The sequence below is a fragment of the Epinephelus moara genome, chromosome 8, assembly GCF_006386435.1.
Source record: "Epinephelus moara isolate mb chromosome 8, YSFRI_EMoa_1.0, whole genome shotgun sequence".
Classification (NCBI taxonomy): domain Eukaryota; kingdom Metazoa; phylum Chordata; class Actinopteri; order Perciformes; family Serranidae; genus Epinephelus; species Epinephelus moara.
The window spans coordinates 11,070,225-11,096,750 of record NC_065513.1 but is presented as its reverse complement, the minus strand read 5'-3'; positions in this window follow the sequence as shown (position 1 = coordinate 11,096,750).

The following is a 26,526-nucleotide window of genomic DNA, read 5'->3' as shown; positions in this document are numbered from 1 at the left end:
TATTAATCTGCATATAATTTAACACACACCCATAAACACACTGCACCAGCAAACACAGCGCACACATGCACACTTTGTACATTCTGCTACATGGGTGCACACTAACAATATTCAGTTACAGATCACACATACACACATGCATACACACAAATCAGCCTCAATCTGATCTATACACTGTACTGAAAGATCCTAAACAAAACACAGACTATGCACATATACACAATGCAAATATATGAATGCAGATACATTCATGCAGACACTAACACAAACACACACACAAACACAGGCACACTGGTGCAATAAAAGCTTGTTTTATGATTCTGATGAATGGATTGTGGATATTTTATCCTTTTAGGGGGGCACAGAAATAAGGTACTGTCGGGCGCTGGAACATACACACAGACGCACACACACTGCTCACGTATAAACTGACAAGTAGGCTTTATATCAACAATGTATCGTACATGTACTATAGTTGCATGCATGCATGCAGAAAAGTATAAATACACACAAATGGATCCTGTCTCTCTGTCTGGGGAAGCCCAGTCTTTGCTATGATTAATAGGGGTTGTGTGGCTCCTACTCTTTACCTCATACTATCTCTGCACTGAAGCTGGAAAAATAAGCAAGCAGTCAGCTTACATGACACTGACAAGAAAAACTCCTTGGTCAAACAGCCAGTCTGCATATAGTATGAGCATGATAACGCTTAGCATGCAATGTTCTGGCTTCAGCAAACCTTGGAGCCAGGAATAAGGGCTAATTTGCAACAAGGCTTTACACTTTGCTTGTACAGCATTGGCCCAGATTAGTAATGTTGCAACTACTTTGTAATGCAATATTGATGATATTTTTTCAGAAAGTCCAACCCACTACTTTATACCTCTTTAAAGATATAATAATGCCCTCCAGCTATATCACACGATAATGAAAAAGGCTAACTTCTCATTTTCTTTAGCTGAATGCACAAAGTTGAAAGCACTAAGGCCACCTTTCACTCATTGCTGTGGGCCTGTCAGTGCTAGGAAGTGAGCAAGTATCTTGCTCATTAGCTAATAAAGTATAAATAAGTAACCTTTGATGCTCTCCAACAATTCATAGGACTTTGGGTTGTCAAGTACTGCTTTGTCAAGGTCCAGGGCGTGTGAGATCAACACCAAAGGCAGCCTTTAGTGTCTTCATGAGACACTCTGGGCTTTTAGCTAACTTCAGTGTAAACCCATCCGTTGCCATACTTGATGCTAACAACAACTGATGTAGTATAATGAGTGAGCCATATGTGGCAAGAGGGGAGGAGAGGTGGATTGGGTCAAACAACTTTCATCCAGACCAGCCCACACTTTGTGTCCCATGTAAAACCCTATATGGATTCATCCCCAGTCATCACTTTTCAGTGGCCTTTTATATCTACATATTACATGCTAGGTATCCTCCCGCATGTGCTGTTGACATTCCGGGACACTGCAACCAAGGCCAGGACACCAACAAATGTACATACTTAGGTTTAGTCAAAAAAAAGCACATGGTTAGGTTTAGTCAAAACATCATGGTTTGACTCTAGATTCATATGGGAAGCAAACATAAGGCTCCCAGGTGAAAGTCTAGGGTTTGTTGGATCCATTCACCAACCCATTGCCGTTACTAGCAGCGTTTCAACCTGACAGTGTGCAGTAGCATATCAAACCGCCGAGATAGGTGCTGTCTGGCAGCATTATGAACAGAAGCTCCCCGTCCATGTATCATACTGCCGTGACAGATGCCATCTGGCTGACCAGCAGTGTATCATAACACTGTAAAAGGTTTGGTCTGGCCACGTCACAAATTAATGTTGCCTGGCAGCCTATCATGGTGGCTTTGACAAAGCAGCTGTATTTGACGACTTCAGAATGAGAATGGGCTGGTAAAACTAATAGTCAGTGTTGTTTTAACATAACGTTACAACAGTTACGTACCTATGTTCCATGTGAAACCAAAGGTTTACACATTTACGCATTTACTTCAAGCCAAAACTGGATCTTTTTTCGAAACCTAACCAAATTGCTGAACTGTTTCACTACACTGACCATGTTACAATGTGTTTCGGCTGTGCGTCACGCTAAAGAGTGTCCTGTGCATTGCTATAAGATGCCAAGGGGAGTGACAAAGCATAGTTATTTGACAACTCCACTGTTTTTTGCATCGCTGGCCAGTATTAAGTTGTCTAGAATAGGGGCAAATAGGTGATCACACCACAGTCAGTGGATCCTCATGGTAAAAGTGTTTTGCTAAACCAGTAGCTCTGTGAGGCTGTAATAAGGTATAGTGGTGATTTTTTTGCTAATATTACATTTACGATTGTCACCATCTGAGTTTGGCATATGCTAACATTTTGTAATTAGCAGCTGACACAAATGACAGCTGAGGCCTATTGGAACATTTAGATTTTTCCAAGTTCAAGGATCAGCAAGTAACATTACACTCCTTCCTGAGGGAGACATGAATGTGTGTGCAAATATTTCAGTCTGGACCAAGGTGGTGAACCAACAGACAGTGCCTTTCCTAAGGCAACACCACTAGCATGGCTAAATAGGGATACGAAGGGGTTCATTTTACACATAATATCTATCTTCCGTATTATGTTAAATGTATTTATAAAGAATGACCAGTGTAGCACCAAGCACATTTATAGATTGAAACGCAAAGCATGACAGGCCTCACATGAGTGGTTCTGTTCTGCCTCATTATTAAATGTGACATAGAATAAACACACCAGAAAGACAGAACAGAGGCAAATAAAAGAAACTGGTTTAAATGTAATAATGAGACTGATTTAAATCCATGTTGCCACAGCTGCTTAGGCTGTTAGTGCTAACAATCTAACTTCATTGCAGAGACATGAAACTGACAGTGAGTTCAGGGGTTCAGCAGAAAAAGAGAATAAGACAGCATTTATTTTTTTGATTGATTCCCAAGCCTAACACATCGGGAGAGCTCTGTGGAGAATAAGCAGTGGAGCAACTCTCTAGCAGCATCCAATCACTGACTCACAGCCAGATCTAAGCAGAAAGCATGGCTGCACTCGTGTTTTTCTCTGAGATTTCCAAACTGTCAAAGGAACCTAGTGAACCTCCCACTGACCAGGAGGTGAGATCATAAACTTGTAGTCAAAAGTGTAAGCATTTCCAATCGCTGTGACTTAAACTTTACTGTCACAGTTGCTTATAAGGGCCTGGAGAATATTTTCTTATTGGTACTTCTTGGTTGTCTGCCCCAGTTTTGTGATTCCATGGCTCAATTTTGGTATTTTTATTGGATATGCAGAGGACATATTTTCTCTTAGGTCCAGGTGTTTGGCAGCTTAGCCTTGGCTGTCAGTCCAGGCTTTCGCAAGAACATGACAGGCCCCTGAACTGTTTACTTAACTTCACCCCATTAACTGGCACCAATTGACAGGCTGTGGAGTTTCTGGGAGGAGATGGGAGGAGAAGGTGAGGTCAGGAGAGGTAAGTTGGGTGAGTAAATGTCTGCAGTCTTTTCCATTGCCACACTGTGTATTTTACTTCTGTTAAAGTCTTTGTAGTGCGGAAGCAGTGAATGGCTGTACTTGCAACTATTTTTTTGATGCCGTTATCTCAAGATCAGAAGTTAATTATTTTGTTATCTTGAGAAAACAAGCTCTATTATATCAATGTAACAGGATAATCACAAAAAGGCTGTTTCTTCTTAATAGGCTACTACTATACTGGGGGCCTTTCCTTTGCAATGGTGACTCTCTTTACAGCCATTTAAAGGCAGCAGGTGTCTGGTCTATCTGCAGTCTCTAGATGAAGTGATGCTGTGCACTGTCAAGCAATGACGCTTGAATATGGGGCGCAACAAGACATTTTGTCCCCCAACTTTCAGATGTTATGGTATAAACGTGGTAACCACAAAGTGGTAGCTACAATTCCTCATGGTAGATCAGGTTACATTTTGATCAGCCAGCATCAGACTGTTGTGAAATAACTGGAGATCATTGTGTGCTTATGTACACATCAATTGACCTATGGCTAAGCCACGCCCCCTCCACTCACTCGGACAACCTATCAACTCAGCAAACGAGGTGACATGATGGACAACGCAGAGGAGCTAATGTTAGGCTAACTTTAGCTAACGTTAGCTAGAGATCTTAAAGATAACTTTATATTTCTTTGCAGCAAAGTGACAATATGTTGCCTCAAACATGATGTTGACTTACCTTAAAACAGATGTAGACATCATTGTTAATCTTATTCACACTGAGTTGATGTGGTCTAACGTTACCGCGCAACTTTATCCAAAGGAGACACTTTTCTCGGTTGAGATGTGGTTTAAAGTGTGAAAAAATACACCTCATCGCCCAGCCTCTCAGGATACCTTGTGTCGGAGTTGCATGTACCCCATGCACACCGTTTGACCATTTTTAAACTTCAAATCTCTGAAAAAGCTCCTAAAACCGAACAACCGAATTGACTTTCTGTAATGCATTTCAATGGACGTCCAGGCAGAGAATGTCCGAGTGTATGGGAATGGCTATACGCACTGTGATTGGCTCATCGCGTTTGATGGCGGGACTTAGATATAGGGCAATTGTGTCATTTTGATTAGGCTAATTATTCTACACAGTTTCTTCTGCACATCAACACGGCTCACACAGCTCCACAAAAGAATTCAGAATCCCTTAAAACTTTTTACTCCACTTATAACACCCTCAGGACCATCTGTTCCTGCCAGCTTTTAACCAGTGTCTCTATCCTAAACACTGGGTTACTGGGTAATGGCTGTGCACATCATCTTTCTCTTAGACTCACAAGTCAGTCTTTAGATGCTTTGCTTAACTAAAGGCTGATGTCCCCTGATTTTGTGTTTAGATGGGCGGATACAATTTCAATGTTTAAAAAAACTCCCTACATTGCAGAACCAATAGTAAATCCGCAGGGCGGTCCTTCGGTGGCTCGCTGAACTCTTGTGCTCATAAACATAGTTCGACTAGAAACACATGTAGCGGTACAAAATGGCTCAAGTCGCTGTAAGTCCTTCATTTCCACAATCTTGTGGACTGAGCACACGTTTGATAAAACAGAGTGAAATCTCTCAGCATCCATTTTCAAGCTCTCTGTGTGTTTGTTTACTTGCGGACGAGGAAAGGGGGAGCGCACATTTGCAAGAGGCGTTGCTTTGTTGCCGGCCGTTTTCGCCGGTGTGTTAAACACACTTTAGAAAGGAGTGTCCCCAGACTATCTTTCTCTAAACCGGGCTGGCCAAAATGTTCACATTTTCAATGTGGCTTTGATGAACAACTTGATGTTGTAGAGATTGTTTGGGTTCCAAGCTTAACTTTAAAAATAATTTCCATCCCAAGTTTCCTCTGAGGAAAACTCTCCACGGGATTCCCAAACTGTTGAAGTGTCATAATGGAGATAGCCTTGTGCTTAAAGGGGGAAAAGTAGCAAATGTGATTAGCCCTGATTGTCACAGCCTCCAGCGTACCCACCTGTAATAATGCATTCTTTATGAGCTAACCTAGTGCTCAAGTGCGTCACTAGTGTGCCAAGGGAGCATGGCCACGCAATTACCAAAAGTGTATTTGGCACGTTCCGGGACACACTTGGCAGGGCACACCTAATGGCAATCTGGCCGCGCTGCTTGGCTCAGTTGTTAAAGTTTTGAGGATGCAATCTATGCATCCTGGCATGGCACTCCTGCTCTCTGATAAAAATTATAAGTAGCCCAGTAAGAGTAAACAGCTTTTTTGTAGTTATCTTGTTGTCTTGAGATAATAAAGCTTGTTTTCTTGTGTTTACAAAATTAAAAAATCTGCTGCTGAAATTATTTTGTGTCAAATTTAACCATTTAGCTGATGTACTGTCAATTACGAATCTTCTTGACAGCACTGACCTTACAAAACTGTTATTATGACCCTACTTTATCAGAATATAAACTGAAATGGTTTAAAGAGAGTTAGGCAGTAGTCGATGGTACAAAATACTTGTTTTGAAAAAAATGTGTGACCTTATTGTTCTAGCTGAGCTAAGCTAATAATCTAACAAGCTTGCTAGCTGACAGTAGCCCTGAAAGTCCGACAGCAAAAGGAATATGAGCAGTCAGATTATATTATGAAGAACTTTGATTAACTCGAACTTTTAGTGTGCACTCACTTTTAGTTTTTCCTCCAAATAAAGTGGATTAGATCTGGCTATACTGGTGGATTGTTTACAGTTGGTCTGATAAAGTGTTTAAAACTTTTGGATGTTGCTATACTTCCAGATGTCACTTATTTTGGTGAGTACAATATTAATTACCAATACAAGTGATGGCCAAAACTGGAACAATGAGATTCAAGCTTTAATTAATTGGAAGTGTCCTTTGATGTCCTCAAATCGGACGACTTTTATGTCAAGATACCTCAATCATTTTGTGAAACTATTTTTATTTGTGAAACTCACTACATTAGATTCATGTTAGAGCAGGAGTCGCCAACTATGTGCTGTAAAAAGTGAACTGCAGGTTTTAATTCCAACCAAAGGCTCCATCCACTGATTGGTAATCCTACAAGTAGAGAGGAAGAACTCATCAGTGAACTTGTCTGCTGAGGTGATTGATTGGAGGGAGAACTCTTGACTGACACTGTGGCACATATCTGGCCATTCCTGAGTTAGGAGGACATTGGTGAGTCATTATTTGGTTTTAAAGACAAGGTCAGTATTCTGATATCTGCATACTGATATAGTGGTTCAATTGTTATTATAGATCAGCAGTATTTTGTTGTATTTCTGTACATGTGAAACTGGAGAAGAAGGGAGTTTTCAGGGGTTTAAGAGGAGAAATACCTAAGTTAACAGATGTTGTTAAAAAGATCAGTACAACCCTACTGCCCTAAAGAGACAGATCACCTGGTTGATTGGCCTGTCGGCGAGATTTGACCAGGGGGGGAAATTGTGTGTGTTAAGTGTGAGAGGTGCGGTGAAATGGCCAAAGGAGCGCATGCTGCACCCTGACATGAGTCTTTGTCCTTCCAACTGATGGATGGGTTCATGGCCTGAGTTTTAGAGTGGACACACATGCATACACACTCACACACACACAGAGCTCTTGATCTTATCTTGCAGTCCCTCATACAAATGCCACTGAACGCTAGTTATGAAGGCCCGAAACCTGATCCACCATGGGCAGCTCAGAAGTCCTGCTCTGTGATCAGGGAGACAGACAGAGAGGTATTTCTTTTATTTAGCTACCTGAGAAAGTCAGTGTGTCAGTCCAGTGACACTGCACAATGACACACTAAATACGTTTGGAGCTGGGAGTTGACCAACCAGCAGCCTTGGGGACTGAAAAATGAAGCCAAATGCAGAAGTGCCAAAAACTGCAGTTCTTCAATCAGCCACTTGAGGCTGGCTCCAAAAGCGAATCAATCAACATAGACCCCCATGTTAGCATGGCCAACTTTACAGCAAAAATAAATGTTTACAACCTGGTACAAAAATGATTTTGGTCTCTATAGCTAATTTACACATTCATGACAACTGTGCAGAGGGTGAATTTTTCTGTAACTCACCTGTTTAAATGTTTGTAAGGTGTAAAGTTATGCATAGTTAACGGCATGGCCGCTTTAAGTGACAGGTGGGTGTTGTTTGTTGACAAGTTGCTACCTCAGTGATAATGCTGGTTAGATAACATAACCATGGTGTATTCAGTATAAGCATACCTGTAGCTAGCTATTTCAGTGTGTTTTCAGTTCATGAAAGTTAACTGTAACGTTTTGTTTGCCGAAAAAGTCTTGTTCAGCTTTTGATTGTACGAAAAGACCCTCTGATATTCAGTTTTTCATTTTATTTTAATGGTTTTATAGCTGCTTTTTGCTAGCAAAAAATAGCTTTAATATTAGTGCCATCACAGTTAACCATAGCTTTAAATGCACCATGCTATGCTAGCAGCTAGCGTTAGGGTTATCTCCACTCTTTCATCCAAATATTGTCACTTCTTGCTCCAAAAACCAAGATGGTGACAGCCAAAATGCCAAACCTGAGGCTTAAAATTCAAGGTACACAAACCCATGGGTAATGTCAGAGTGCTAGTATACAGTCTATAAAGCTGACCATTAAAGCCATCAGCACTGCAGATGGAGGTAAAGTCACTTGCTTCAGGGCACTTAGCCAGTAGTTGCTGAAGGAGTGGAGAGTGCTATCCGTTCACTTTGCCCGTCAACATCCTCCCAGACAACATGGAGATTAAACCCATTGACCTTCCTCTCATTCTTTTTTCCAATTTATCACCTCTAGGCAGCAGCCGCAGCCTTTTGCACCCCTGTTTGATAAAACTTCACCAGCCAACAGAGATGCATGCTTACACAAATCCAAACTCCCGCAGTAACCTCCAAAATGTTCAGCCAGCGGCAGTAGTGGCATAGAACTCAAGTCAGCTCGGTCTCTCCCTCCAGTCGCTGTCAGTCCTCTGTCAGCTGTCATCCATCACGGTCCAGCTATTTGGGTTCACCTGCAGCCGACTGGGCCAAGACAAGAGGGCTTGTCAGTCTGTCAGTCACTGAGTAATGACACCAGGCCTGGGTGACCTCCAACACTTACTAACAAAGCAAAAGCTGCCTGCAGTAGAGTGAAGTAAAGTAAAATAGGCTGGACTAGATTAGAAGAGAAAGGCATGAACATGTGGTGCTTCCGTCAAATCAAGGCCCATCATGTGTAGCAGAGGAGGAGATGTGCTCGCGACTGTAGAGAAGTGTCAGACAGTAAGAAGGCGAAAGTTTGGAGATTTCTATTTTTGAGTGCAATACTGTGGAGGAGCTGACCAGGCATGCTGAATGAAAAATGCATGACAGGCCCAGGTAATTATTATAATCCCACTTGAGACAGAGATAGGGAGGCAGCAAATGGAAATTAAAAAATTCATCATTAGGCTTTACTCTGATCAATAAACTGCTTATAATTAAAAAGTGACTTCAGCTGAAATAAGAGCGTACACACCCCCACCCCATCCTTTGTGCCTGGCATTAAGCCTGAGAACGCAACCCACCCTATCTCCTCCCCTGGTGGGTCTGTCGCCGGCATCCACAGACAGGCTCATCCTGCATGGAAAAATGATCAGCCACGGAGCTGAACATAACCGTCCTCGTAAATAAGACAGAAGCAACGGTTGAGAGGGTGTTCTGACACGAGGTATCTAACTGTCGAGTTCCCCCGACCCAACCACAGGGGTGTAAATCACATGTGTGCTGGTCTGGGGACGGCGGGCCTGAAGGGTAAAAGAAGGAGAACAGTGGTCCAGGGAGGTCCTCCTCTGTTCTTTAGCTTCCATTTCCCCAGGGAAGGATTTACTGAACGTGCATGCTCTTTGTCTGCCACCCAACGTGAGATTAGTACAGGTATGCTCATTTACACCACAGGACTGCTGGGTAAAACCACGGTCCTCTGCTGTTGGCAATTGAGCAGCACCACAGGCAAAGCTGGCGGTGAAGGAGAGGGCAGCCAGCGCTTATCTGCAGGGAACAGAAACTGACAAACACTAACTGCCAGGGGCTAGCCAGAGGAATTCTGGTTCCCTGCTCAGCACACACATGCAGATAAAGTACAAAATCTTATAGTTTCTGAAGACTTCCTGCCCTCTCTGCCTTGCTTCACTACCATCTTTCCCGTGATTTATCTCTCCCCTAGCTATCATCAATAACCACCCACTGAGAGTTTATATTGTTCCACTTCAGGTGCAATGAATTTAATCCAAATGACAAGTCCACTATAAGTTACACAACAGGATTTGACAGTTTGAAGGCCAGTACAGATATCTTTGGATTGAAGTTGTGAAAAACTGACACTGTGAGCCACTTTATTGCCAAGAAATAGTTTATTAATTCAGTGTTTTCCCCAGACCTTTGTACACTGAAGTGTGGAAAAAAGAAAAGTTAGCTGAAACTGTTCACTGAAACCTTTAATTCCACAATGACTTCTACAGTCAGTCATAACATAGATTAAAACTGCAATCACCACTCTCTGTTTTTCCATTTTAGGGCAGCAGAAACAGCTGTAAACACAACACTATTATTACCTCCTAAGCCGATTTGATGAACATGTTAGCAAAGGCCTACTTTCACATCCAGCAGGCATGAAGCTACATTAGCATTCATGTGAAGGGGGTTTCTGGCCACCTGATGAATATAAAATCAATATTCTCTCTGATTAGCTCTGCTAACTTCTGAGGGAAATAGTTGGCTCTTTAGCTGCTAAATGCTCAACTATGTTTAGGAGCTAGTTTCTACTGTGCCTATCTGCTGTGTGGTGCTGCTGGGCAGATAGTTTACAGTGGGTTTTTATGGTGATATCGAAGAACAGCTGTCTGCTGAGGCCAAAAATCATGCTAATGAAAACAGTAGGAGTGAACCAAACAATAAAGTAAAACCAAAACAATCAGGTGAAAGATGTTAAAATGCCATGTGGAGTTGAGGGGAACTGTGTAGTTGGGTGATAATAGTATGTGGGTTCCTAATTACAAGAGACTGTTGCTACATACAAGGAGCCATGTGATCCATTGTTAATACAATTATTATCTCCACCTGACATAAACCTTGAGGGGATCATGTGTTTGGGTGTGTGCATGCATGTGTTTATCTGTCTTTCTGGAGCTAATCTCACATACTATTGTGCCAATCAGCCTAATATTTTCTGAACACATTCATGAATGTATGTTTAAAGTCCTCTCGTGGTAGCAGTGTCTCACAAATATTGGAAATCCTTCACTGCCTACTGACTCCTCACTCCTCTTATCCAGCTGAAATGGGCCACAAGTGATCATGTAGTAAAAGTATAGAGCAAAAGCATTCCTAGAAATCAGCTCGGCTAAAAACAAGCCTTACCTGGCCTGTTACAGGCCACATTTTGCCCTTTGTTGTGTCTCAAAACTGAAACCCATAGAAAAATTTGGTTTCATTTTGAGCCGGAGCATCTGCAGATTAATTCCATGCCTGATATGTTATGATCCACTAAAGGCTTCCCTCCCCAGTCCAACGACATGCAGGTTAGGTTAATTGGTGACCATATTGCCTGTAGGTGTGAATGTGAGTGTGAATGGTTGTTTGTCTTTATGTGTCAGCCCTGTAATAGTCTGGCGACCTGTCCAGGGTCCAAAAAGATCCATTATTAATAAATGATTTAATAGAAAAGCTGACATTAACTGAAAGTTCACAGACCCATACTAACCACAATGTCCATAAGCAGATTTCCTCTAGTGAAGAATGTCAGCTAAAAAAAAATTAAACGAAAACTGAACTCTGTGCAACAGCTGCATTGTAATACATCTTATTTTACTGCTGAGCTTTTAGTCTTAGGCCATTAGCAAAGCATCTGGTATGGTGTGTCCTGATGATAGTCCAAACCTGAAAGCTCAGCAAGCATTAAATCAAGATATATTACAATGCAGCTTCTACAGACTTTTACACATTGCATTCTAGGTATTTAGCTGACGCTGGTATATTTGGAATAACTTTATTGAATCAACAATGTTACAAGCAAACTATAGTGAGGAGTAACAGAGTCGAAACCTTAGCACCACATTCTGTTCAGTCCCTTGAATGTTTACTTTATATGAAGGTGCTTTTTCACTTATAGCCTCTACAAGTTTCTCCTTTTGCACCTGCACTGTAGACAAATTAGCTCTGCAGACATTGCTGTTTTCTGGAGCCTTCCTCCTAAAATAAATCATGCATCATTCAGCAGCGCAGGACGGTTCATTGTGAATTTAAAGTTGACAGATTAAGAAGAGAGGAACTTGAGAATATTTGGCCAGCGCTATACTGCAGGCCAAGGCTGAGCTGACCCAGAGGAAGCAAAAGCAACATGATTCCAAAATTTATTGGCTTAGGGTTAACAAGGTCTAGTTGTTAGGTAAACAGTCTGTCCCTGGGATGTAGTAAATAACAGTAAGCGCTATGTTGTGGGTCTGTATATGTACATATTGTTTGCATCTAGCCAGCAAGTATTTTTATGCATCTGGGTGAGTGTGCATGTGTGGGCCTTTGGGTAAGAGTGCCTTAGCCAGCCTAAGATTGATATGGAGGATGAACAAAAGCGAAGGATGAGCTTATTTTCCTTTCTGTATATCACTTTAAGAGTCTTCAGTTCTGCCTCCAGGCCGACCTACTGCCTGTTTTTGTGAATGTTTACATCATATCTTTTCATCTCAGTGCCATTTTTATGCTTTATTATATAGTATGCAATTTGCTCAAAAATATCAACTGCTCCAGTCCAAACATATTGATATCACCATTGTAAAACTCATCTTGATCGAAACATAATTCTAATCCACAATGCTGCACGCCCTCTGAGCCACATGAGCGCTGTTTGTTTGCGGTTTCGATGATGGCTACTGTGAAAGTTGAGGATTTCGTTTATCGCTCCACTCCTCTTGTCCTTATGTTGGTGAAGCAATCAGAAAGCCACTCGGAGAGAGGAGTGGCATTGTTGAGCAAGAGAGAGAGAAATAGAGATGCAGAAAGACAGACTCTCACTCTAAGTATCCATCTTATTATCTGATAGGAATCTGCGTGGCCAGATTTGATTGCAGCGCCCTCGCAATGTCTCCGACTTAATCACAGTGTCCGCCCCCCTTCCTCACACAGATTATCCCCTCCTATCGCGGAATCAATTTGCCTGTCACTGAAACATGGCCCATGCCTTGGCTGGGTGGAGGGAAAGCTCTTTGATGCAGGTAACTGGAATTCAATTAGTGGAGAAATTACATCTGGTGCATAAAAGAGTGATAAAGAAAGACAGAGACACCGGTGTCAATGTGCATGCCAGCCTTTTGATTTAAGTTTTTAGTTTTTAACTACAATATGGCTTTAGGGATAGCAATGTCAGTCTGCTGGTCTGTCAGTCTGTCAGTCCATCATTTTGATCCAAACTGAAATATCTCACTTCGGTGCTTTTGAGTAAACACTAAAAACTATTGGACAGATTGCCATGAAATGTCTCTTTTGATCTTTCATCTAACTCCATCATCAGGTCATAGTTTTATAAGAACACTACACCCACAAATTGGTCATTTGTGTATCAGTTACTCAGCCTGTATTGCATTGAAACTACTAAGAAAACTTTGTTTTTCTCACACGCCTCCACGGTGAACAAAGAATCCAAAAACTGAGACAATTATTCATGAATTGGAGTAAAAGGGGTCTAACATCAGCAAAACTACATTAACACATCCTTTTAGAAACTCTCATACACTTTGTGCAGTATAATCCAAGTCCCTTTTATCCAGTTGTGTGCTCAGTGCCCCCAGACACATGTATTTTTGCTACAACCTCACTGTTTAAAACAATTTTGCATAAACAGTGTTATGCACAGATGAGTAGCACGCCTGGGCAAGTGGTGCATTGGGACTCCGCTCAGTGGAATGCATGAGTTCAAACGCATGGCCTCATTTTCCTCATTTTTTCTCAGTTTTTGTTTTTTCTGTTTTTTGTTTTTTTTCCAAAAACAGAGAGAGTTTGTTTGTCATTAAACCTGCAAGACTAATGACATTCCCATTAGCATTAACTGTACTCTGCCAATGAGTAAATTGTCAGCATGCTAACATGCTAAACTAAGATGGTTAACATGGTAAACATTACACTTGCTAAACATCAGTATTTAATGTTGTCATTGTGAGAATATTAGCAAGATGATGCTCGCATTTATCTAAAAACATTGCTGTCCCTAAGTACAGCCTTACAGAGTTGCTAACATGGCTTACGACTCCTGTAGGGTCTTGTTAATCCTTAGAATAGAGAACGTCTAAAACTTCTTAAGTCTCATTGGAATCCATATCTCTCCCTATTTGTTTTACAGTCGGTCTAATACTGAATCACTCTGACAATCCCTGTGCTTCTTTATTCTCATTATTGTAGTCTATCAGTGTCTTGTTAGATGAAGGAGAAGGTCATATATCTTTTTATTTTATCGTTAATGTCCTGCACTGAGACACAAAGTTCTCTAAATAGTGACCTGCTGTCCATCCCAGTGACCTCTAGTTGACCTATTACTGACCACTACCAGGCAATTAACATTTTCATGAGTCACTCGTGTCACTGACCCCCCAACACCCCACCACCGCCATCACCCTGGCCCGTAACCTGGCCCACTCATGCATGGGACAGTTGGGGTCGACTGCCAATAAATCTGACCAGAAAAAGGAGACCTGCTCACCCCTGTTTACTTTAAAGAGCCCTCTCTGACTTCGGTCTCTCTCTCTCTCCCTCTCCAATGGATTCATAGCCCCAGGCGTGAAGGTTGATAGCAGCCTGACTGAACAATGAGCACCTGTGTGTGTGTGTGTGTGTGTGTGTGTGTGTGTGTGTGTGTGTGTGTGTGTGTGTGTGTGTGTATGTGTGTGTGTATGTGTGTGTGTGTGCGCACGCGCGTGCATGTGCCTAACCAAGTAAGACGTATGACCTTGCCACCCCTGATGCCTTGAGTGACTGTTAGAGAATTCACTGACAGTCACTCTGCTGCTGGAGCATCCATATGGGTTTGGTTTTGAGAGATTCTACTCGTATTAGCATGTATCCCAAGCGTGTGCAGACTGCAAAAACATGTTTACGTCCTCTTATGATTTACTGAAGTTCCAAACATCTCCTAAGTTTAACAGAAATGCTGTGTAAATACTATTAGTGTAATAATCACATGTATGCTGTGTATACCTTGAAAAGTTGATTATCTTTTAGACTTGTAGACAACAGAAAATAAATCTGTGTTTATTATCATATTTAAAGGATGTGATCGTTGTGAGTGTAAAGACATGCATGACATTTGCCTTTCATGGATGAAAGAAAATCCATGTATGTCTATAAATAAAGAAACATAGCAGTGAAAGAGCAAGATCAGTGTAACAAAAGGCCAAGACTAAAACCAGGATGTCAGGAACATTATCCTTTCAAATGGAATCCCAGTCAGATTTAAATTTTCAAGCTAAAATGCATTTTAAGGTCAAATCTAAAAAAGCCAGGGGGTACAGAGACAGCAGAAAGCTACTCACTGCCAAAGCAGATCAAACAAAAAAATCAAATGCTTTATAAACAGATTTTTTGGGGGGACGTTTCTGTTGCACCGAATCCTCATTTATTCACTTACTCACTGGTAGTTCAATATAAGACTAGGTAAGATGAGGTAATTCCTTGTGTTTGACAGATAATTCAGTCCGTGGCTCATTTCTGCTGTAAAGACATTTGGAGGCGGTTTAGACTTGTTTTCATAAGGAATCTATTTTCTCTGTGGCAGCAAAACACGTTTTACATACTGTAGGCATCTCTCATAGGTTAATCTTGGCTTTCAGAAAATCTTGTAGGGCAGACCACTTTTAAAAGACATGCTGAAAATGGACAGGAAGACACTCGCTAGCCTAGTAACAAAAAAAAGTATTTAACCTCTGGAAAAGGGTCTTTTTTTTATAAAACTGGGTTACCTATGCAGTAGAGAGACATAAATACTTTTAAAATTTGTGACGCATGACCATAGAAGACCAATGACTGTATATGAAGATGGACAGTGTGTCTCCATTTCCTCCCACAGCACAAAAATGAAGCCAAAATATCCCACTTTCACCCACTGCCCTCTTGCACTGGTGATGTCCCATTCCCATCCACAGACCCATCTGACCAAACGTGAGTTGCACCACTGATCGCATAGAATCACATTACTAATCAAAACCAAACATGTAAGAGAAATGAACACTTGAACATGCATAGGTGCGTTAGGAAGCACCTAAAATGACAAAAACTATCTCTGAGGAAAATTTATTTGACGGGTACTTTGATCTTGTAGTTTGACCCATGTCCCGTCTGTTAACATGGATGCCGTGGGTTTTATGACCTATACTGCAGCCAGCCACCAGGGAGCAATTGAGATGTTTTGGTTTCATTTTTGGGAAGCTGTCATGTCCTCCATCTTCATTACACAGTCTATGGATACAACAGAGAAAAATGGCTGTGGCATACGCATTTGTTCAAGAGACAAGAAAACCTACAACTACCAGAATGCACTGCGCAGAACCAGACAAATAAGTGCTACCACTGGTGGGAGACATAATGCAAACTTTTCTGGTTTGACACAGCAAACAATATGGTGGCCAGCTCGTAACGAATGCTCTTGTGTTACAGCTAAATAGTGCACTCGTTTTTTTTTTCATTATTTCAGGCAAGAAATAGGCAACGCAGTAACAGAATCTTGATTTATAGTTGATCAACACTGCATAGTTTTACTGTTTGACCTGAGTTTGAGAGAGAGAAAGAGAGAAGGGCGGCGCTCTCTCTCGATCTACTTTTGTACTTTTTGTGTCCACAGTAGCTGGCATACGAGTATGCAAAAGAGTATTTCAAGCAACAGCCCCGGAGGCAAAGAAATTCCGGTTGGGAGATGAAGAGGGATATTTGGGCATTGGTTAGTCTTAGAGAAGTTTAACATAGTTTACATATACACAATGTTATGATACTAAGCTGGCTGCAAATCAGCAAAGTATCCCTTTAAGGCTGCAATTAACCCAAACTGCGACACTCTCTGCAGGAGCTTGGATTACATTGATACTAATTTCATTCAAAAAGAATACTTGATGCTGTTAATATGTCAGTGGGTAGTGCTGAAATATAACACCCTGCTATTTCACAAATAACATCCAGGAAAAACATATTCCAGCCAATACAGTGTTTTAGCTACCAATGAGCATCATTTGACAAAAAATGACAATGTTAAGGCACCAGATCAACAGTGTTGAATTACAAGGTAACAACATATACAGTGGTTTACAATGCACATTTCAGGATCTTAAAACACAAACTAGCTGATGCACATTCAGATAAAACCATTCATCATGATGATCAAGTTAAATCAGATCTATGTTCATCTTTCTATGTAAACAAGTGTAACAGCAGGACTATTTTATATAAGTTTCCGATATTTATTCTTATCTCACCGTCTCACTCTCCAGTCTTGTTTTACCTGAAGTGCAGCTGACCCTCCTAACTGTTACTGTCATCACCCTCTCTAATGTCAGGCCATTCGCTGTCTTAAACGAGGCCACATTTCACCACCATATCAGGGGCCCCACGCCATGGACTCAGAGGCCTGATGCTTTCAACTCCGACACACCTGTGTGTCCCACAACATCACAGGCCATTTCCTCTGTCCTCTGACAAACAAGGACAACCACCCCTCCACACACACACCTTCCTGAGACAAATGATGTCTTTTTTTGTTGTTGTTGGGAGGAGATGTTGTTGCCGATCAAGGACAGAGCTTGTCTCATCAGCGGGGTTAAAAGGATACATTGCTTGGCTTTTTCATTAGTCTGGTTTCGAGCGGTCTAAACATTGTTTCAGATGTTGTTACTGATAAAATTCTCAGGAAATCAATCAACTGCATCGATGCAATTTTTAGGAAGATAATAGCATAGCACAAAATATAGGCTATTATCACCTGTGGTCAGTTAGTATCAGTGTCAGCCCTTAAATACCATTGGTTATAAATTTAAACAACAATTCAGGTTGCACATGCACACCTTTATTTCACATCATGATAAATGAATACAATAAAATTACTTCTTTTAGAGGTCAATACTGTTATTTTATGCACAACCAGTGATTCCCAACTTGGAAGTCTGGTCCACTGATGAATCTAAGAGGGCACCAGAGAGTTAATGGCATAGTAAAAGAAAAAACAACAGAATATTGTCGATTTTTTCAAACTTTTCAGTCTTTATTTCCTTGTAAAATGCTGGATTATTTTACTTCCTCATAAAATCCTTCAAATAATCATTTTGAGAAGGAAACACACATCACTGGCTAAGCTGCTCATGCCCACAATAAAGTCATAACCTGCAATGATGGGCCACATGTATCACTTCATCATCACAACATGATGCATTCAGTGCTCATTGTCTAAATCCTGTGATGTTACAAGTGCAGAGTCTGCACCAGCTCACTACAGACACACTCCCTCTGTGTGTCTAATGCATATTTTAACAGCTTTAATTTAGCCCAGTGAATTAAAGAACTCTAGATTTATACATGAAAGAAGGTCAACCAGAATTATGGGCATTTTGACATTTATTGGTAAAAAAGCTTAATTTCCTTCACACACACGCAGACACACACACTCAGTATCCTAGTTGGCAGTCTTTGAGGCTTTTTGCTAGAGTTAAATGTAACTTCAGAAAGGCCAGGGTGCACAGGCCTCCCAGTCTCCAGTTCAGCCCACATCATTCTCCATGCATCATTACCACTGCAGAAACCTTGAGCCAATAAACAGCTCAGTAGCACTGCTCTTATTTAAAGGCAAGAGGGGAAATGGGAAAATACACATGCACACACACATATGCAGACTGCCAGTGCAGTTGACACACACTTGCACTTTTTAAAAAACAAAAAAGTTCAACGTTCCTCATATTAACACACACATATTCACACTCTTCATTTAATTTCAATGGGACCGAATTTAGTTCTGAGAGTTGTAATTAATAGTTGGAATACACACTCAACGCTATTTAAGTCACCCCTCAGGACTTTTCACCATAAAGGAACTTTCAAATAATTAAAACCTGTAATCAGAAACATGCACAAGTGGCCGGTGTTTGTCTAAAGATAGATGTGTGCTTCTTGTTTCCCTCATCCCAAGACAATATTCAACCCTGCAGAGGAAAGGAAATGAAGAATAAATAAAAGAAGACATTGGCAGCGCTGGAATAATTATACGCCACTCTATCCAATCTACATAAATAAACGCTCACTAGGCGAGAGAGAGAGAGAGAGAGAGAGCGAACGCTTACAGTTATGGTTAAAATCATTTTTCAGGCCACGGCCCACCGCGTTTTGAAGCGTGTTTATGGCTGAGAGCGTGTTTTACATTGTAGATGAAATATTTGGTTTAGTTTGGCTGGACTGCACTGTGACTCACAGTGCAGGATTGATGCAGAGTGTGTATCCTATTGTGACATTAACCATTCATCTCTGACCTACAGCACGGCAACACCAGGAACCCACCAAGCTCTCCATTACTAAGCATTAGTGGATGATCTATGTTATGTGCCTCAAGGAACTGTTCTGACCTGCCACGTGATAATAAAAGATGTGACTGGCCCTGAGGGTTTAATACAAGTGATGTTGACCTTGCATCACTTAGGATTGAACATATGATCAAGTACAAACATATTGTACTTCACACAGCATCATTCACAGTGCAAAATTGTAATGTTTCAGTGTAGCATTGCCATAGCGGCACCATCAGCAGTTAAGTTATGGGAGTCTAAAAATTCTCAATTTATAAAAGAAAAATTGAGCATCAAGTGGCTCAGTGGTTCTGTCTTTAAGCTTGATTAATAGTTTTGTGTTGAGGGGATACAGCGTTGCTGTATGGAGTCCCTAAAAGAAATCATTATCTCATTTGTAATGCTGCAATAAATGATAGCCTTTACGAAATAATTAAAATCTAATTGAACCAATGTCCCATCATCAGTACTTTAAAAACTGAGCTATGCCATAGGCACTACAGCAACCATGGAAATATCATGTTACACCTGCAAGAACTGTGATTGGCTGCTTGTGTGTTTCCCATGCAGATAGAGATTGTTGAATGAAGACAACATTAATAAAGCTGAGATCATTAGTCATCTCCTCCTCTTTCCTATTCATCAGCGTGATGAAGCAAAATGGAAGTTACCTGAATGTAATGGCAGTTAGATAAGTACATGTGTTGAATTTCTGCAGGAAATGCATCTTCAAGTAGCAATCCTGAAGATTTCAGTGCTGGTAATTACTTGTGGTGACAGCAATTAAGATTTAATACCACAGGTCACAGAGTAGCAAAACAATTAAAGATGTCAGGCAGTGATTGGCCTTTTTATAGCATTCTGTGAGCATACGTGATCTAATTTTATGCTGCACTTGGCATGAGTCTGCAGACAGCAGGGCACAGTGAAAGGAGTTGGTTACCTCGCTCCTGCAGCTCCTCATCCAATCTCTAACCCATCGGCTATTGTCTGACAACGATAAAACCTCTGAGGGCAAGGGCCAATATTTCAGGCTGATCTGGTGTACCCAGTGGATATCCAGGGCAAGACTTCATCTTCTGTGTGCCAGTCATTTTGGCTAATCTCTATAAACATGTATCCGCATATGAATGAAGATAATAAAATAAAACAAAATATAAAGCTTAGTCATCATCTGAAGATAGCCGATGGGTTCAGAGATTGTGTTTCGGCCAACGTGTTCTACCTCTCCACAAGGACTGTTTACCTGCTGTTCAAATGTGATTGATCAATACTACTCGGACTACATATGAAAAAAAGAACACTTCTGATACCAAAATCTTGTCCTATCGCTCACAGATTATTGAGATTACACTTCATTTAACACTTCACTGTGGCTCTTGCTCCATTAATCCCTGCAATATTTCAAACTGATCTGCTTTCAACAAATGCCAAAAATGATCATTTCATCATTTTGCAGATGCTTTTTTAATGGACAATAGTGCCAATACTAAGCCCACTGAAAAACATGTTGCAGTTCCTGTGACTACTTTATAACAAAATTAAATTCTTGTTTTGCAGGCCACCAATTAGCTCACCTAGTAGAGCAGTTCCCTGATATTCAAAGGCTGTGTCTTTGCCACAGCGGCCACGGGTTCAATTTTAATGCATGACCCTTTGCTGCATGTCATCCCCACTCTCTTTCCTCATTTTTTGCTAAATCTGTCAAATAAAGGCAAAAAGCCCCCAAAAATATGTTAACAAAACTCTTTGACACTTAAATGCTTTTATTGTGAAGCCTTAGCAATAGAAAAGGTATGGTTTGCATTTGCAGCAACTTAAAACTGTTTTTGTCCCCCAGAAGTGTCACTCTGGACATCCGGTTTATAATACTGCAAATTTATAAATATCACAATATTTCCATCAGCGGGCCATAAGCTCAATCACCATTGTGTTATCTTATTCAGCAGTAGAAAGTGACTTAACAGACATTTATTTAAATGAAAATATTCAAGATTACTACTTGTGCAATGCTGTTATCTTGGAGAAATCCAGTGCTTAAATATATATCAAGAACTACAATCAACATTGCATTGCATTGCAAAATCAACCTGAAACTAATTCCTGCCCCTGGAGTGTGTTTCTTCTCCCTGTCTGTGCACATATTTCTTCCACCATCCCAAAACATGCAGGCCGATAGAAGTCTAAATTCCCCACGGTAGAACCTCTAGAAAGGATGGTTCCCACAAGGGATGATCAAAGAGTCGGTCCCTACAAAGCATATAAACCAGCAAGTGTGTGTGTGTCTGTCTGTCTGTCTTTCTTTCAGCTCTGTTATAGAGTGGCATATACAACTTTGAAAAGTATGCTAAGTATGTTAAGGATAAAACAGTGTAGCAACGCACAAACACCAACTTCAAAGAGACAATCTTCATGTTCTCTTTTTTTCTGCATGCATTTTAAAAGACTTTACTGAGCCCTGTGCATGGAAAATGAGCTCTTCACAACTTTTTAAACAAAAGATAATTTAAAAATGAACATATGCATAACTAAAATAGGTTTAACTGAGGTTAAGGTCTTTCCACAGGCAAACTGTGTAAAATTAATTAATTTCAAATTCACACTAAATGTGCCTCAAACTAATCACTTAATATCCATTACATCAGATTATGGAAACACTAACAACACTAATTTCTGTCTAAGCCCAGCTGCTCTGTTAAATAAACCATAGACATCCAGAAAGTTGGAGCTTCATCTTGCATTACCCTCCCTGCTAGCACCACATGTCCAGTTTATCTGATAGGAAGCTATGAGTCAGAGTACTTGTTCACAGCTGCTATCTGTTTGCCTGATCGAAACACTTGTTGCCCTTAGCTGTTTACACTTATTCTGCAAAGGCCGCTGCTCCAGCTCCAAGGCTGTGCGGGGATGCGAGGTTCCCCTGGGCTTAACGGGCTTTGATCAGATAGCTCACCAGCACATCTGAATATACACACACAAATACACAAGCAGGCCAGCAGCCACACACATAGAGAGATATGCAAAGAGATGTTTGCACATGTGCAGGCTCAAATACAAATTTACATATATCTAGACAAAAGCACAAATATACAATTGAGCAAAATATGCACTCACACATTGATGCATGTGCATAAATTCAAATACATGTGCACAGACTGTGTTTAAAAACAAATCTATGCACACAGAATCAGACACAAGCTAGCAGGGGTCCAGATCAGCACCAGCATGCATGGGTGGATTTGTAAAGCGGGGCTAGTTTGGCTCGATGGTTCATTGGCTACCGCGCTCCATCAGCCCCTCCATCAGTCTGTCCATCTGTCTGCTCGTCCGTCTGTCAGTACTGAGATGAAATGCTCTGGCCTCCCGTTCCTGGGCTCAGCTGACAGACTGAACAGGCTACACTTCACTGCAGAACAACAATATTGTAACACTGCTTCATGTAATACAGCTGTTCCACAACATAATTCAGGGTCACACTTAATGTTGAATCATTTTTAATGTGTTTGCATTAGAGATTGTGCATGCAGAGTTCTGTACAGTAAAAGTCTGATTCAAACTTATGGAGATGAAGTTGATTAGATCTTTCATTTATAAATGCAGCATGAATACAAACTGGAAGACTGATTTACTTCAGTTTTTATCACAGTAATTTGCCCCAGTTTGACTGAGCCATGGGGATAGTGAAATTGGGACAAAACACCATCGGTTTTGGTTTACAGCCACTGTGTCATTGTCATACATCAAATAGAATAAATCCAAAACTCACTGCTATTTGTATATTTTGTTTTATCTCAACAATAAAATGCAGCAGTGACAGATTGCGTCCGTTAAAACAAATGAATTTGAATTTGTAATCAGGCACTTCCCATGCACTGTTCTTATACCTATGCACTAGAATTTGTATATAACCCACATAGTTGTGAGCCATGTGACTAATGCACTGAGAAGGAAGTAGTTTAAAGAGTTAAAGTTTGCATAAGGAGGCAGCTTGGGTGGTGGATGGGTCAGACAAGCACAGGACTTTCATGCAGGAAACTGGTTTGTGTCCCCTGTGAAAGTCAAGTCCAAGCTTTTTCAAGATCTGTCATCATGTTGTGACGTTACATTAAGTATGAAAGTAAACTGACAATGCCTAACCATGATTCTTTTTCTTAACCTAACCCAACCCAAGTAAGGGTGCTAATTTGGCTAATGCTGCATGCACAATTAAATCATGACAGGAAAAAGGTGAGGACCTTTTTCTCTCAATGGAAAATCTTGTCTCCTTGAAGTTTATGACAAACTACCAAAACTCAGCCGACGAGATGCAGCAACTTAATGCTTCTTAGGCTATCTTTTATCATCTACTTATACAACGAGTAACAGTCATGGCTGCTGAAACAAATTAAGGGGATTGATTGATTCATGTAATGGCCCTCATTATTTTATATTCATGAAATAAATATACAAATCTCAATTAGATGGTAATTTGTATGAGAAATAAGAAAAAGGAAAAAATAAATCTGTTATAATTATCATATGTCTATAGTGAACAATTTGACCCAGACAGACGTTATCACTATGAGGTTTTCATTGTATATTCAAGTGGCAGTAGGCTTCCATACTGACAGGGAAGCAAAGAAGAAAACACGTCTCCTGCTCAAAATTATGTTTATTCAGACTTTACTGCCTACTCTGTGCTTTTTTGTTGTAAATCAGTGGATAATTTAATGTTTGCAGGTCTCTGAAAAGTATTTACAAGAAATATCCATTTGAAAATTACTATTTGAACCTTACTGGTTGACAAACCAGAGATGAGGGGTCACACAGGAGACTTCACTTTGTTTTAATGGCTCACAAGCCAAAAAAGTTGGGAACCCAACCATTGCTTTAGATGATCCCAGTGTGGTGACACAATCAGTGTGATGCAATGCAATGTAGCACAATCCGAGTTACACCATATAGTCACACATGTCAACAGGTCACTTACTTGCGTACTAAAGGCACCTGATTCCAAACTGCTCTGCAGGGTGTGCGTGGCCTGAAATTAAAAAGCCTGAAAAGCGAAAAGGAAACAACCCACATGTATGATGGGTAACAGTGATGTTTAATTGTTACAAAAATCTTGATGTTACCATCCCCAGCCAGAAGGTGGTGTAAGAGCCCCATATGTCTCTCTCTGACCTCTCATTCATCTGTGAAGTCTTATCACTCCACTACATCCATAGTCTATGTGGGACACCCTCAGCCATGACTATATAAGTATGTATATTAGTGGTGATGGAAGCAGGTAGACTGGAGATGCCCTGCTGGTGAACCGCGACTTTTGATTGACACCAGCAGCCTGTCCTGCTAGTTTGGATTGCAGGCGGCTGTTCACTCCTCTTTAAAATGCAGCCTTACTCATTACTGCAGCAAACAGACAGATATTTGTTAATGAATCCACTTGCTCCAGTAACTCTAGCTTCCTCAGAGGCACTGGGAGAGCACCCACTTCTTCTCAGTGGTGTCTTCATGGACCAAGGAGGGTTTGTGATGGAGGGGGTCGGGTCAAAGGTCAAGGGCGGGGTCACAGGGTTTTAAGATGCTAGGGTCCACCAGGCAGAGGTTATCTGGGCCTAATGGAGTGGTTAAAAGCTAAGAAATGCAACAATGGTGAGTGTCACTGTAGCACTCAGTTTGTCGCAGTTACACAACAAAGAAGAGGGATAACACACTTTTTTTGCAGTGTGTGTGCATATACAAACCATATATGTGACTAATTAGATTAACAAAACCATTTAATTAACCGGTCTACTTTGTTTCTTTGGGTATTTGGTTGCTCTGGGTTTTTAAATCACTTTTAAAGGTGCCACTTAGGCAGCAGATGTTCCCTGTCATTCAAATAAAGCTGATTCAAAACAAACTGAAAGACAGCTCAAGACAAGTAGAGCTGTTGCCATTCACACTAAGTTCTTGTTTATTGCTGCTGTACTACATCTGTTATGGGTTTCATGATGAGATGTTTGTGTGGTCTGAAGTAGAGAAGAAGGATTAATTTTTGGCACTGCATCATGGTAGAAGATTAAGCAAAGTGCTGATGGTATCTCAAAGTATTCACTGCACTGTGCATCACAAACAAACAAACTGCATTCGTAGCACCGGCTTATGTAAAGTGATCCTCAAAGAGAAGTGCCTTTGATTCCAGCCTTTGAACTGAAACGAGAATGTTGTCTAATAATAAGTCATGCTGTTATGTGATTACATCCACTTCAATCAGCAGGTGGCAGGTGAGTATTTGTGGTGGCTGAATGTAATGGAATTACATTACGGGGCTGAAAGTCATCACACTGATTTGATCAATGTGACTACAGAGAATGTGATAAAGTTTAAGCCATGGTAGGGCCATGGCTTAGAGATTGTAGGCTTAATATTGGTTGTTTCACAATTGGGTGGATCTTCACGATTCATGGTTCCCAGAGGATAAATCCTACTGACTTTGTAATCCCCTTACTTAACTTTTAGCACCCTCATGAGGTTAATATTTTTGTTTTTTTAATGAACTGCCATACGATTTGGTGCATCTTTGTTCATTTAGTGTTTAGCTCTTATTAGCAAATGTTAGCATGCTAACAAGAATGATTAAACTAAGATGGTAAACATGGTAAGCATTACACCTGATAAACAACAGCATGCTATCACTGTCATTAGCATGTAGCTCAAAGTACTGCTGTACTTAAGTACATCCCCACAAAGCTGTTAATGCAGTTATAGAACCTTGAAGGGAAACTTAAGTGTTTTTGAACCTGGGCCATATTTTCCCATATATTTGTATCTAGGTGACTAATGGAGACATCAGTGTTTGATATTGGTTCAGTATGAAGATGTTTTAGCAACTAACAGGCTCAAATTGTTATCATAAGTGTCTGACAAGTTCATGAAAAGGATCTGGCAGAAAAATGAAATGTTCTGCAGTCTGAAATATCGCAGATGCTTCCACAGGGTCCATGTCATTGGTCCGACATCCCATTAGTCTGACGGTCCGCGGTGCTGAACGGCTCCCGACGGGCGTATTTCTGCCTTGATGGTGCCCCGACCGGCTCTGGGTCAGCTGGGAAAGGCTTGAGGCGAAGTAGGCTCATTTTAACCCACACCAAGATCTTTTCCTGACCCTAACCAAGTGGTTTTTGTGCCTAAACCTAACCAGACCTTAACCACAGGGCATCATGATGATTTCGGAACGGACTTCGGAACAATGGGTTTAATATAGTCGGAACAATGGGATGTTGGACCAATGGGCAGTTCCCGCTTCCACATTGTCGAAATTAGCCATGACATTGAAAATCCTTTAGATAACACTAAACTACACTGTCTGCTCTCCAGCACAACAAACTCTTCCTGGCAGTCCTCTCTCCAACTCTGACTAATTCTGACACCATTGTTTTTCCAGCAACAAGTCACCTCTCATGAGATTTCAGAATGGGACTTCTCTTTGAGGGAGATTTGATCACAATAACAAACAGACCAGGACAGACATTTCATTTCTCTGTAGAGTCC